At 40.9% G+C, this 13,645-nt stretch overlaps 1 long non-coding RNA gene across 1 annotated transcript in view; it reads left to right on the top strand.

Moving 5' to 3' along the window:
• LOC129401987 (uncharacterized) overlaps positions 1–10,227 on the top strand; it is a 57,089-nt gene extending 46,862 nt beyond the window's left edge. The window contains exon 3 of the long non-coding RNA XR_008628483.1: positions 9,443–10,227. This is a non-coding gene — a long non-coding RNA (uncharacterized LOC129401987). The remainder of the gene's footprint in view (positions 1–9,442) is intronic.
• Positions 10,228–13,645: the final 3,418 nt, after the last annotated feature.

The raw sequence follows: 13,645 nt of genomic DNA on the forward strand, positions 1-13,645 counted from the left end.
GTCTTTATTTCCCCACTTATTCTCATTTTGAAAAATTTTTGACATAACCTAAAGTTTAGATTCTTCCTCACTAAGAATATTCATTTCTGCTATAGTACATTTTTTACGTTTAGAATTGCCTTTTGTTTCAAGAATTTTTATTAGTCTGCTTACATTATTCATTTTTCTTCAATGTTCTAAAACATTAAAGCTCTATAATGCAACATAGTGATAGATGTAATATCTATATATTTCATTTATCTTTTTTTTTTCCTTTTTTTTTTTAAATTTTATTTATTTTTAATTAGAGAATCACCGTGAGGGTACAGTTACAGATTTATACACTTTTGTGTTTATACTTCCCTCATACAAAGTTCGGGAACCCATCCCTTCACCAGTGCCCATTCTCCACCACCCGTAAACCCAGCGTCCCTCCCACCCTCCCCAATCCCATCTCCCCCCCACCCCACCCTGCCACTGTGGCAAGGCATTCCCTTCTGTTCTCTCTCTCTAATTAGCTGTTGTGGTTTGCAATAAAGGTGTTCAGTGGCCGCTGTGCTCAGTCTCTAGCCCTCATTCAGCCCGCAACTCCCTTCCCCCACATGGCCTTCGACTACAATGTAGTTGGTGATCGCTTCTCTGAGTTGACCTTTCCCCGGAACGTGAGGCCAGCCTCGAAGCCATGGAGTCAACCTCCTGGTACTTATTTCTACAGTTCTTGGGTGATAGTCTCCCACTCTGTTATTCTATATACCATAGATGAGTGCAATCTTTCTATGTCTGTCTCTCTCTTTCTGACTCATTTCACTCAGCATGAAACTTTTCATGCCCATCCACTTAACTACAAAATTCTTGACCTCCTTTTTTCTAACAGCTGCATAGTATTCCATTGTATAGATGTTCCAAAGTTTCCTCAACCAGTCATCCGTTCTGGGGCATTCGGGTTTTTTCCAGATTCTGGCTATTGTAAACAGTGCTGCGATGAACATACATGTGCAGATGTTGTTTCGATTGTACTTTTTTGCCTCTCTGGGATATATTCCCAGCAGTGGTATTGCTGGGTCAAATGGGAATTCAATATCTAATTTTTTGAGAATCGTCCAAATTGTTTTCCAGAAGGGCTGAACCAGTCGGCATTCCCACCAGCAGTGAAGAAGGGTCCCTTTCTCCCCACATCCTCTCCAACAGCGGTTGCTTTTGTTCTTTTGGATGTGTGCTAGTCTCTGTGGTGTGAGGTGGTATCTCATGGTTGTTTTGATCTGCATCTCTCTGATGATTAGTGATGCAGAGCACTTTTTCATGTGCCTTTTGGCCATTCGTATTTCTTCCTTGGTAAAGTTTCTGTTCATTTCTTCGCCCCATTTTTTGATGGGGTTGGATGTTTTCTTCTTGTAGAGTTCAACCAGTGCTTTATATACCATTGATATCAACCCCTTATCTGATGGGTATTGTGTAAATATCCTTTCCCATTCTGTGGATAGTCTTTGGATTCTGGTCAATGTATTTCTTGCGGTGCAGAAGCTTTTTAGTTTAATGTAGTCCCATTTGTTGATCTCTGTTTTTACTAGATTGCTTAGTTCCGTGCCACCTTTGAAGATACCTTTATCTTCAATATCGTGGAGGGTTTCGCCGACCTTGTCTTCAATGTACCTTATGGTTTGTGGTCTAATGTTGAGGTCTTTAATCCATTTTGATCTGACTTTTGTGCATGGTGTCAGGTCAAGGTCTAAACCCATTTTTTTGCATGTGGTTGTCCAGTTGTGCCAGCACCATTTGTTAAAAGGCTTTCCTTGCTCCACTTCACATCTCTTGCTCCCTTATCAAAGATTAGATGGTCATACATTTGGGGTTGTGTGTAGGGGTATTCCACCCTGTTCCATTGGTCTACGGCTCTGCCTTTGTTCCAGTACCATGCTGTTTTAATTGTTACTGCTTTGTAGTAAAGTTTGAGGTTGGGGATGGTGATGCCTCCCATCATCTTTTTCCCAAGAATTGTTTTAGCTATCCTTGGACGTTTGTTATTCCATATGAATTTTAGGATTGCTTGATCCATTTCTTTGAAGAGTGTCATGGGTATATTTATAGGGATCGCATTGAATCTGTATAATGCTTTAGGGAGTATTGCCATTTTGACAACATTGATTCTCCCTATCCACGAGCAGGGTATATGTTTCCATTTCCTCATGTCCTCTTTGATTTCATGGAGTAGCGTTATGTAGTTTTCTTTGTAAAGGTCTTTTACTTCCTTGGTTAAGCTGATTCCGAGGTACTTGATTTTCTGGGGCACGATTGTGAATGGGATTGCTTTTTTCATGTCCCTTTCCTCTGCCTCATTGTTTGCATATATGAAGGCCATGGATTTTTGGGTATTGATTTTGTAGCCTGCAACTTTACTGTATAAGTCTATTGTTTCTAAGAGTTTCTTAGTAGAGGTTTTAGGCTTCTCTAGATATAGTATCATGTCGTCTGCAAATAGTGAGAGTTTGATTTCTTCCCTTCCTATCTGGATGCCCTTAATCTCTTTTTCTTGTCTGATAGCTATCGCAAGTACTTCCAGTACTATATTGAAGAGGAGTGGTGAGAGTGGGCATCCTTGTCTTGTGCCTGATCTCAGAGGAAAGGCCCTTAGTTTTTCCCCGTTGAGGATAATGCTTGCCATAGGCTTATGATAGATGGCTTCGACTATCTTGAGGAAATTTCCTCCAAACCCCATTTTGGCGAGGGTTTTCATCATGAAAGGATGTTGGATCTTGTCAAATGCTTTCTCTGCATCTATTGATATGATCATATGGTTTTTATCTTTACTTTTGTTGATATGCTGGATTATGTTGATTGATTTCCGAATGTTAAACCATCCTTGCATCCCTGGGATGAATCCCACTTGGTCGTGATGTATGATCTTTTTGATGAGTTGTTGGATCCTATTTGCCAGTATTTTGTTGAGGATCTTCGCATCGGTGTTCATCAGGGATATTGGTCTGTAATTTTCTTTCTTAGTGATGTCTTTGTTTGCTTTTGGTATTAGGGAGATGTGTGCTTCATAGAAACTGTTTGGGAGATTTCCTGTTTTTTCAATTTCCTGGAAAAGTTTGAGGAAAACAGGCAGCAGGTCTTCTTTAAATGTTTGGAAGAATTCGCCAGTGAAGCCATCTGGGCCTGGGCTTTTGTTTTTGGGGAGGTTTTTGATCACAGCTTCAATTTCCTTAACATTGATGGGTCTATTCAGGTATTCCAAGTCTTCTTTGTTCAGTCTTGGGAGATTGTAAGAATCGAGGAATCCATCCATTTCTTTTAGGTTCTCCTGTTTTGTGGCATATAGACTTTCGAAGTAGTCTCTAATGATCTTTTGAATCTCACTGGTTTCTGTTATGATGTCCCCCTTTTCATTTCTGATTCGATTTATTAGGGTTCTTTCTCTTTCTTTCTTTGTGAGTCTTGCTAGCGGTTTATCAATCTTGTTTATTTTCTCGAAGAACCAGCTCTTTGTTTCATTGATCTTTCGGATTGTCTTTTTGGTTTCCATGTCATTAATTTCTGCTCTAATTTTTATTATTTCTTTCCTTCGATCTGGTTTGGGTTCCCTTTTCTGGTCCTTTTCTAAGGTCTTGAGTCGTGAAGTCAAGCTGTCTATGTGGGCCCTTTCTTCCTTCCTGAGGAATGCTTGGAGAGCTATAAATTTTCCCCTTAACACGGCTTTAGCTGCGTCCCATAGGTTTTGGCAGCTCATGTCTTCATTCTCATTTGTTTCTAAGTATTTTTTGATTTCTTCCTTGATTTCCTTCCTGACCCACTCATTGTTCAACATTGAATTGTTTAATTTCCAAGTGTTTGACTTGATTCTCCGTGTCAGTGAGTGGTTAGCTTCTATCTTCAGCGCATCGTGGTCTGAAAAGATGGTTGATACAATTTCTATTTTTCCGATTCTATTGAGGTATGTTCTGGGGCCCAGTACATGGTCTATTTTAGAAAATGTTCCGTGTGCACTGGAAAAGAATGTGTATTCTTTCTTTTTGGGGTGTAAGGCCCTGTATAGGTCTATTAGGCCTCTCTCTTCAATTTCTTCTTTCAGAGTCAGTGTTTCCTTGGTGAGTTTTGTTCTTGTCGATCTATCTAGAGGCGATAAGGCCATATTGAAGTCTCCGACTACTATTGTGCTGTTAGTGATGTCCTCTTTGAAGTCTGCTAGGAGTTGTTTTAAATATTTAGCTGGTCGCTCATTAGGTGCATATATGTTTAAGAGTGTGATTTCTTCCTGTTGAACATATCCCTTGATAAACAGAAAATGACCTTCGCTGTCCCTTTTAATCTTTTTCAACCTGAAATCTATGTTGTCGGATATTAGGATGGCCACTCCAGCTTTTTTACGGGGGTTGTTTGCTTGCAGGATTGTTTTCCATCCTTTGACTTTGAGTCTATGTTTACTCTGTTTGTTCAGGTGTGTTTCTTGCAGGCAGCAGAATGATGGGTTTAATTTCTGGATCCATTTTGCCACTCTGTGTCTCTTGATGGGTGCATTTAGGCCGTTGACGTTGAGAGAGATTATTGTGATAGGATTTTGTGTCATATTTCTGTGGTATTTGTTGTTTTTATGTGGCTCCACCTTGTCTTACAGTAGCCCCTTGAGACCTTCTTTCAAGTTTGGTTTTGAGTCTATGAAGGACCTGAGCTGTTGTTTATCCGAGAAGTAGTGTATGGTTCCTTCGAGTTTGAGTGAGAGTTTAGCCGGATAAAGTATTCTTGGTGAGGCATTCATTTCGTTGAGTCTTTTCACTATGTCCCACCATTGTCTTCGGGCTCGGAGGGTTTCCTCTGACAGGTCTGCTGTAAATCTGAGGGGTGCTCCTTTGTATGTAATTTCCTTCTTTGACCTTGCTGCTTGCAGAATTGTGTCTCTATCCATAGCATCCGTCATTCTGACTATGATATGCCTTGGAGTGTTTTTATTCGGGTCTCTTTTTGCTGGTACTCTTCGGACTCCTTGTATCTGGATGCCTGCCTTCTCCAGCTCTGGGAATTTCTTAGCAATGATGTCTTTGACTGTGTTTTTTTCATTGGGGTTACTTCCCTGTGGTTCTGGTACTCCGATGATTCTTATGTTGTTTCTCTTGAAGTCATCCCCCAGGGCTCTGATTCGCTCTATAGCCATTTTGAGGTCTTTGGCCATGATTTGTTGTTGTCTATAAGCTTTCTGCAGCTCATCTTCCAGGTCGCTGATTCTTTCTTCAGCTGTAGTCATTCTACTGTTGAGGGCATCTAGTGAGATTTTTATTTCATCTACCGATTCCTTTATTTGTGTGATTTCCGTTCGAAGATTTGAAATTTCTGTTCTCATTTCTGCTCTCATTTCTTCCTGAATTTTCTTGGTAGACCGTTCCAGCGCTTGATTCATCTCCTCCCTTAGTTTATTGGATGTCTGTTCCATGGTTGCTTGGAGTAGGTCGACTCTCCTCCAGATCTCCTCTCTAAATTGTTTATCTGAGAGGTCATAGATGTGAGTAGCCCCCATTGATGTTTCTGGAATTTTTTCTTCTCCCTCTCTTGGTGGAGGGGATTTTCGCTGCTTCTTCATATTGTTACGGAAGTATAGAGTTGGAGCTCTGTAGTTATTTGTTCCTTTTTCCTTCTTGTGGAAAGAAGGTTTTCTGATCGTGCTAAACTTCCGTTATTAAATGAGAGCTTTTATAGTGTCAGACTAAGCTAATGGCTATTTTGTGTGTTAGAGATTGCAAAAGTGAATTTTCAAAAACATACAAGTACTGATTGAGCTGAGGTAACAAAGAATAACTGCGGCCGCGTTAGCGTTGGCCGCTCTGAGAGGAGGCCACGCCCACTTTTAGACCACGCCCACTAACATACAGGACACGCCCCCAGTGTCTTCCTGCGAGGGCGGGCCGCAATTAGGGGGCCCGGGGAGGAGCCGGGGCGCAGAGGACACGGGCTGGGGTGGCTGGAAGGTCTCGGGGAGTCCAGGCGGCGGGAAGCGGGGCGCGGGAGGGCGTGGCCGAGGGTCCGGGAAGGTACCTGAGAGGGCGGGCCGCAGTTAGGGGGCCCGGGGAGGAGCCGGGGCGCAGAGGACACGGGCTGGGGCGGCTGGAAGGTCTCGGGGAGTCTCATTTATCTTTACTTCATGGGAAAACTCAAATTCTTTAGTGATATGAATATCTTTTGTTATTCACATGAGTAATTATTTTATTGATCATTTTAACTCATAAAATACCCATGAAATCTTAAATAATGACTTTTGAGAGTTTTAGGTCATTGTGTATTAGTTCTTTCTGTGGAGAGAGGTTGCTGGACTAGGAACCCTCCTAGACCTCATCTTAATCTGTTAATTTATACATTAGAGTAAACAAATAAACTTGTAAATATGTGTGTTTCTCCATGGTCTGTGAGGAAATCAAGGAACTTGAGGAGAGGGTTATTGAGGAAGCTCCCAATTTGTAGGCAAATCAAATATAAATGTTGGTAGTGTGGGGCCAGAGAGACAGTCCAATGGGTAAGGCAAACATATTGCATGCAGCCAACCCAGGTTCAATATCAAAAATCATATATGATTCCTTGAGCTCTATCAGCACCGGTCCCTGAGCACAGAGCCACGATTAAACCCTGAGCATAGTTCAGGTGTGGCAGAAAGAAGGTAAGAGAGAATGAGGAAGGAAGAGAGGAAGGTAAGGAAAAGTAAAAAAAAATTAAAAGACAGAACAAGAAAAGAAAACTCCAAGTAATGTGGGGATCCAAAGCTTGCTATTGGCATCTTCCATAGGTACAGTCTTGAAGAAATGAACCCCAAGCCATTCTCACTGATGTGAAGAGATATCATTTTGTCATTTTGCTTTGCAGTCCTCAATTATCAGTGATGACGAATGCTCATTTATACTTGTTGGTGATTTGCATAAATTCTTGGCAGTAATATCTATCTCCACATTTTTGATGGGCTGTTTACGTTTTATTGTTTAGTATTGTGCTTTATCTTGGATAATAGCCCTTTACTATTTTCTTTTATTCAGTAGGAAGTCTTGTGATTTTACCCATAGTTTCTTCTACAGTACAGAAGTTTTCAAAATTCATTCACATTTATTTTTTATTTTCACCTTGTTAGGCAATGGAGTCAAGTCACTGAATACAGCTCTTAAATCAATATCATGGAGAGCTCTGCTTACTTGTTCCTTGATGTGTTTTATGAATCCAGGTCCTCATGTGTCTAATTAAGGTTTATTTATCCTGTTAATTCTCTCTGAAAACCAGTTCCTGGTTTTGTTGATCCTTTATATTGTTTTCTTGATTTCTATGTTATTAATTTTCACTCTAATATATTATTATTTTTTTCTATTCTTATTGGTCTTCATTTGTTTTACCTTTCATAAGAAAAGTTCTTAGGATGTGAGATTAAGCTATTTATTTGAAGTTTTTCCAGTTTTTTTTTTATGTAAACCTGTGTTGTTATGGACTCCATTTTGGATACAGCTTTTGCTGTGTCCCACGTGTTCTAGTATTTTATCTCTTAATTATCATTTATTTCCAGGAACTTTTTTATTTCTTTTTTGATTTCTTTCTTGATCAAAAATAAAATATTTATTTTAAAGCATATTGTACACTTTCCAAATGTTAGAGCTTTCCCCAAGTTTATTTTTATGGCTGATTTCTAATTCTGTGGCATTGTAATCTGAAAATATACTTAATACAACTTCCATTTTTTTGTGACTTTATATGGTACTCTAATACCCTAGCATGTATGTTATTCTGTCTTGGCAAAAGTTTTGTGTACACTGGATAATGTGTAATCATCTTGGGGGAATAAAGAGCTCTTCTTAGGTATATGAATCCCACATCTTTTGTGTTTTTCCTTTAAGATTACTATTTCCTCATTTATTTGTTTTTTGTCTGGTTGACATATCCAGTGGTAGAGAGAGGACACCAATTTCTTTTCTACTACAGTGTTTCTGTTGGTCTTTTTTTTAGGCCTATTTGTGGTTGCAAGGTATGTTTTTATTTCTCTTCATTTGGAGCATATTATTAATAGTATGGCTAAGTTTTATTAGTGTATAGATCTCTTACTCATATAATAAACATCCATATCTCTTACTAAATTTTTGTTGTTGTTGGAGTCTATTTTGTCTAATATAAGCAACATGGAAAATATCACATAGTCCAGCAGCCTACCGTAAATTTCACTATTTCACAAATTTCAGCCAAAGTTTCAAGCAGAAGTTCAGTTACTCAAATAAGGGTAGAATATGGGGTTACCAGGCAATGAAGGATAGCGTGCACTTCCTAAAGAAACTGCAAGGCCTCCCTGACTTGGCTTTCATTACATTCCCTCAACATGTTAGGTGTAAGCTAGGAAGTAAATGGGCTTTTCTTTTGCTAAGCGCAGTCCTGAATTGTTCCACCACTGAAACAGTGGGATTTCCCTGAGTTTGTTTCCCATTCTGAAAAGGATCAGAACTCACTACCTGCCTGCAGGGAGTTGCAGATACACCCCACCTGTTAGTGGTAGTGCTGGAAAATTTACCCAGCTTATTTTTTGCCCTTGGATTAGGTTTTAAGGCTGGAACACTTGTTTTCAGTTGGTTCCTTTATTCCCCAAGGTGAAGTTCTATGTCTTAGAGTCTCTATCACCTCTTCTCTGTTCTCCCTGTCCCCACCTCTGCCCAGCCGCAGTGGCCTCTGCTCGTTCCACAGCAGATAACCCTCCTTGATGGGAACTGGTTTCTCCAGTGAAATTTCTTAGAAAGACTCTGTGAAAGATTCTGTGTTTAATTCTGGGTTTTGATGCAGTTTTGTTGTGAAGTCCAGAGCATTCTCAAATTGCTCCCTTTCTGCCATTTTGGCTCCATCTCTTGCCATATATTTTGAATTTAAGTTAGTAGCATTTCTTTAAAGCCTTGATTCAAAAACATCTTTCAATAGAAAATGACTCAAATTTCTTCTGTGTTGGTGACCTAATTTCTAAAGCAAAGGAATCTTTGCTTTAAGCAAAGGAATCTATCTAAAATCCATGATAGCAAATCATCTATTTTAGTTAAACCTATAACAAAAACCACAGAAAGAAATTATTATACAATTTTGAAATATAGAAAATTATTGTCCAAAAGTTGAAATTATGTTTTAAGGGTTTAATCAAGTATTTTTTAGCACATAAATTCAAGCACTGGTTTCCTAATGTAAAATAATAATATTGACACTAGGTTCTCTGCTGTAGGGAGCCATTTTACCTTACTGATCTTATCCTGTCACTATTTGTTTATCACTAGCTAACCCCATGCCACACCTAGCAAAGGTTGCCGCTCCTAATCTAACTGATTTTATCCTATCAGCATTTGTTTATTACTAGCTAAAGCCTGTGCCACACCCTGCATTTCTATTGGGGGTCCCTGCATGCATACTATACCACCTCCTCCCAGCAGGGAGGTATAAAATACTGTAACTGCCATAGAATAAATGCCTTTTCTCCCTCCACCAGGCTCTGCATCTGTTCATTCGGCTGTGTCCCCTTCTAAGCCCCACAAAGAGTTCTCCCTGCTGAACAGAACGAGACCTCCACATCGACTTCCACACTCCGCCCCTCCACCAGTTTATTAAGTTTGGTGCATCTCTGGAATCAAAGTCTTTAGGCGCAGAGGGTCGATTCGCGCTCAGCGGCTCCGGATTTAACTGGGCCGGGCCGCGGGCGTGCCGGTTACGCCCCCTTCCCATGAGTTCCTGGGAGCCCCAAAAGTAAAAACCAAATACCTGTGGGTTTGGAGTCACAGAAGATGGCGCCTGCCACGTGGGTGCCGCCAGGCCGCCGCTTTCCGTGCAGGAAGGCAGGGTGGGGAGGAAAAAAATCCACCCCCAGCAGCACAGAGTTGTAGCCCAGTTCGGTGTCCCAGTGCATTGCTATCGGATGCTGCGCTGGATGCCCGAATGTGTTACATCTCTGGAATCAAAGTCTTTAGGCGCAGAGGGTCCGATTCGCGCTCAGCGGCTCTGGATTTATCTGGGCCGAGGGCGTGCTGGTTACGCCCCCTTCTCATGAGTTCTTGGGAGCCCCAAAGGTTTTTAATGTAGCAGCCACCTCTGGACTGTGAACTAAGCAAAAGCCCCACGCTGGCCGACGCGTCGTGGCGTACACCATACTATGAGGCACAGGAAGGGGGATGAGGGGGAAAAAGAAAAAAAAAAGGAAAAAGGAAAAAGGAAAAAAGAGAGAGAGAGAGTTAGGTACTTGTAGCAGTGGGGTTACATATCTCTTCATTTCCAGCAATGAAAAACTAATTATCAAATGTAGTAGGTCTGTCTCTCTTGGTTGGAAACTCCAACAACTATAGTGAGTTTTGTGTTGAATTATGGAATGTAATCAAGGTAAAGAAAAAATGAAGTGAAATTCATTTGTTATACAGTAGGGGGTCTGGGGTGGGGGCGGGGGGTATACTGGGGTTTCTGGTGGTGGAATATGGTGAAGGGATGGGTGTTTGAATATTGTATAACTGACATATAAACCTGAGAACTTTGTAACTTTCCACATGGTGATTTAATAAAAAGTTTTTTTTTAAAAAAAAGTTTGGTGCAAATCAATATTAAGCAGCATTAGTTTAAGAGAGTCTCTTGCCCGCACACCTGGCTGTCTTCCCCAGGGCCCCTCAGAGGGGTGGGCTCCAGCTTCCCTCCCCACCCCGAGCAGAGCTCACATCAGCCGAAGACCACCGGAACCTAGCTACAGCCATGCTCAAGGCCTCTCTCCATACATTTGGACAGGCCTCACGCATGAAGGTACTGGCAGAGGAGCCCAGGTGTGTGTAATACCATCAACGGCAACATCCAGAGACTTAAAAGCAGGCTCCCAGAAGATATCTTATAACCTACTTCTCCCTCTGGGAGAAACTGGCAAGCTTCTGAGAGTTTCCTGCCCACATGGAACAGCCTTGCAAGCTTCCCGTGGTGTATTCATATGTTAAATCCAGTAACAAGCTGGTCTCATTCCCCTGACCCTGAAAGAGCCTCCAGTGCACATCATTGGGAGGGCCAAGTTGAGAGAGACTTCTAAGATCTCAGGGAAAGGACGAATAGAGAGTTTACTGAGCCCGCTCGAGAAAGCGACGATTAATGGGGATTTCGTGATCGTGATCGTGAGTTTAAGTTTGGGTCCTGTCACATGCTAACTGTATACTCTCAAACAAATACATGTTCATTTAACAAAATCAATTGTTTTGAGCTTCAGTTTCCTTCTTTATTATATATGTGTAGGCATAAAATATATTGGAGTTTCTAACTTGATTAGGTTCTTAAAAAAGTGTAGTCCTTGGGGCTGGAGCGATAGTACAGTGGGTAGGGCATTTGCCTTGCACGCGGCCGACTTGGGTTCGATCTCAGGCATCCCATATGGTCCCCCAAGCACTCCAGGAATAATTCCTGAGTGCAGAGCCAGGAGTAACCCCTGTGCATTGCTGGGTATGACCCAAAAAGAAAAAAATTGTGGTCCAAAAATTTACGTAGGAATGTATGCATGCACGCTTTGTGTATGGTACATCTCTATGCTTCAAAATACCTTAAAACCCTTATTAAATAAATACGTTTTAAAATCAAAGGGTACCAAGCCTCACCTGGAGTGTCCATATTCATAGAGCCAAAGGTAAGCACTAGATATGGCCTCCAAGTAAACAGACCAAAATAAACAAACAAGAAACTGAAAGGATTGTTAGAGTCTTAGTGTACTTATCTACACCATCAGCTCTTCCTAGGCAGTTGACACTGTGGTTTGTTCCAACATCCTTCAGTCCCAGTGAGGCTTAAATTCCTTTCCATCATCAAGAAAGAGTGGAGAAGACAGTAATAATCCAAATTCCATAACCATTTCTCCTTGATCCTCAAAGACACAAGAGTAACATCAAATTAGCTTTCAAATACATTTTTGTAAACTGTTGTATCCTTTTTCAGAAAGAATAATTCATAACATTCACTTTTAAACAGAAACTTAAATTGTAACAGATGTTCCCTTTTGAAAAGTTTCTTGGATACATTGACAGACCTTTGGCTAAACTGATGAATTAATTTGTTTAGGCCAGATTTCATAAATCTTCTAATAATTCTTCCCTTTGCACATATTGATTTGATTTTTTAGATCTACCACATATGGCTTAACCACTTTGACCTTTACTACTTCAATCAATTAACATTCATTTCAAGGTTGTATGATGAACAACCATTTGAAGGATATAGTTAAGAAATAAAATCCAATTTGTCAGTTAAATAAAGCTGATAATCTAGACAATTTGATAAACTAATCTGTCACTGAGTTTGTCAGATTTGATGTAACCCTTTCCCTTCTAGAGCTTTAAAGACAAATTACCAGTATTTCTAGAGATATGCATGCTTGTGTATGCATATTGTTGTCACACATAAATGTGACTGATTTACATTAATGGATAAGGTTCAAGTATCATTTAGCCTAGGTCAAGATGTATTTTAATGCAAAATTTAGCATAGTTTTAAAATTAAGCTGCATTAAACCTGAGGTGAACATTGCTTATCAAGCTTAAGTGTGATTAATGAAAACTTTCAAAAGATGAATATAAATGTTTTAAAGTGTACTTCCTAGAGAACTTACTTTCTTTTTTGGGGGGTGGGGTGGTGGTCACACCCGGCGATGCACAAGGCTTAGTCCTGGCTCATGCACTCAGGAATTACTCTTGGCGGTGCTCGGGGGACCATATGGGATGCTGGAAATTGAACCCAGTAGGCCACATGCAAGGCAAACGCCCTACCCACTGTGCTATTGCTCCAACCCTAAAAACTTTATTTCTAGTATACAATTAACTAAATATCATGAGCCTCCATTTTGAAGAGTGGTGTTAATTGTGACAGGATAATGAGAGATTTAGAGAATCACTTACAGGTTATAACAAGAGTGGATTTAAGTAGATAATAATTTTATTTACTTATATAGATAACTTATCTAGAGTCTCTTGCCTGCACATCTGGCTGTCTTCCCAAGGGCCCCTCGGAGTGGATGGGCTCCAGCTTCCCTCCCTACCCCGAGCAGAGCTCCCAGCAGCCGAAGACCACTGGAACCTAGCTGCAGCCATGCTGGAGGCTCCTCTCTACACGTTCGTTCGGACAGGCCTCATGCATGAAGGTACCAGCAGAGGAACCCAGTGTGTGTAATCCCATCAACAGTCAACATCCAGAGACTTAAAAGCAAGCTCTCAGAAGTGCGTGGCCGCTTGCGGCCGGGTGATATCTTTTGCCTGCTTCTCCCTTTGGGAGAAACTGGCAGTCTTCTGAGAGTTTCCTGCCCACATGGGACAGCCTTGCAAGCTTCCCATGGTGTATTTATATGCAAAATCCAGTAACAAGCTAGATCTCATTCCCCTGACCCTGAAGAACCCCCAGTGCAACATCGTTAGGAGGGCCGAGTTGAGATGGACTTCTAAGATCTCAGGGAAAGGACGAAATGAGATGTTACTGGGCCCGCCCGAGAAATCGGTGTTTAACGGGCTATCATGATCGTGATGATCTAGATAATTATCTAGATAATTTTATCTACATACTTTCATTGTCTAGAATTCCCACTAGACCTTTGCAATTTGATCTAAACTTTCCCAATCTTGGGTTAATTAAGCATAAAATAATGGATAAAATGCTTTAAGAATAGTGATTCTAGGGGGCAGAACAGTAGGATAGCCTT

This window comes from Sorex araneus, chromosome 2 (assembly GCF_027595985.1).
Source record: "Sorex araneus isolate mSorAra2 chromosome 2, mSorAra2.pri, whole genome shotgun sequence".
In the NCBI taxonomy this organism is placed as follows: domain Eukaryota; kingdom Metazoa; phylum Chordata; class Mammalia; order Eulipotyphla; family Soricidae; genus Sorex; species Sorex araneus.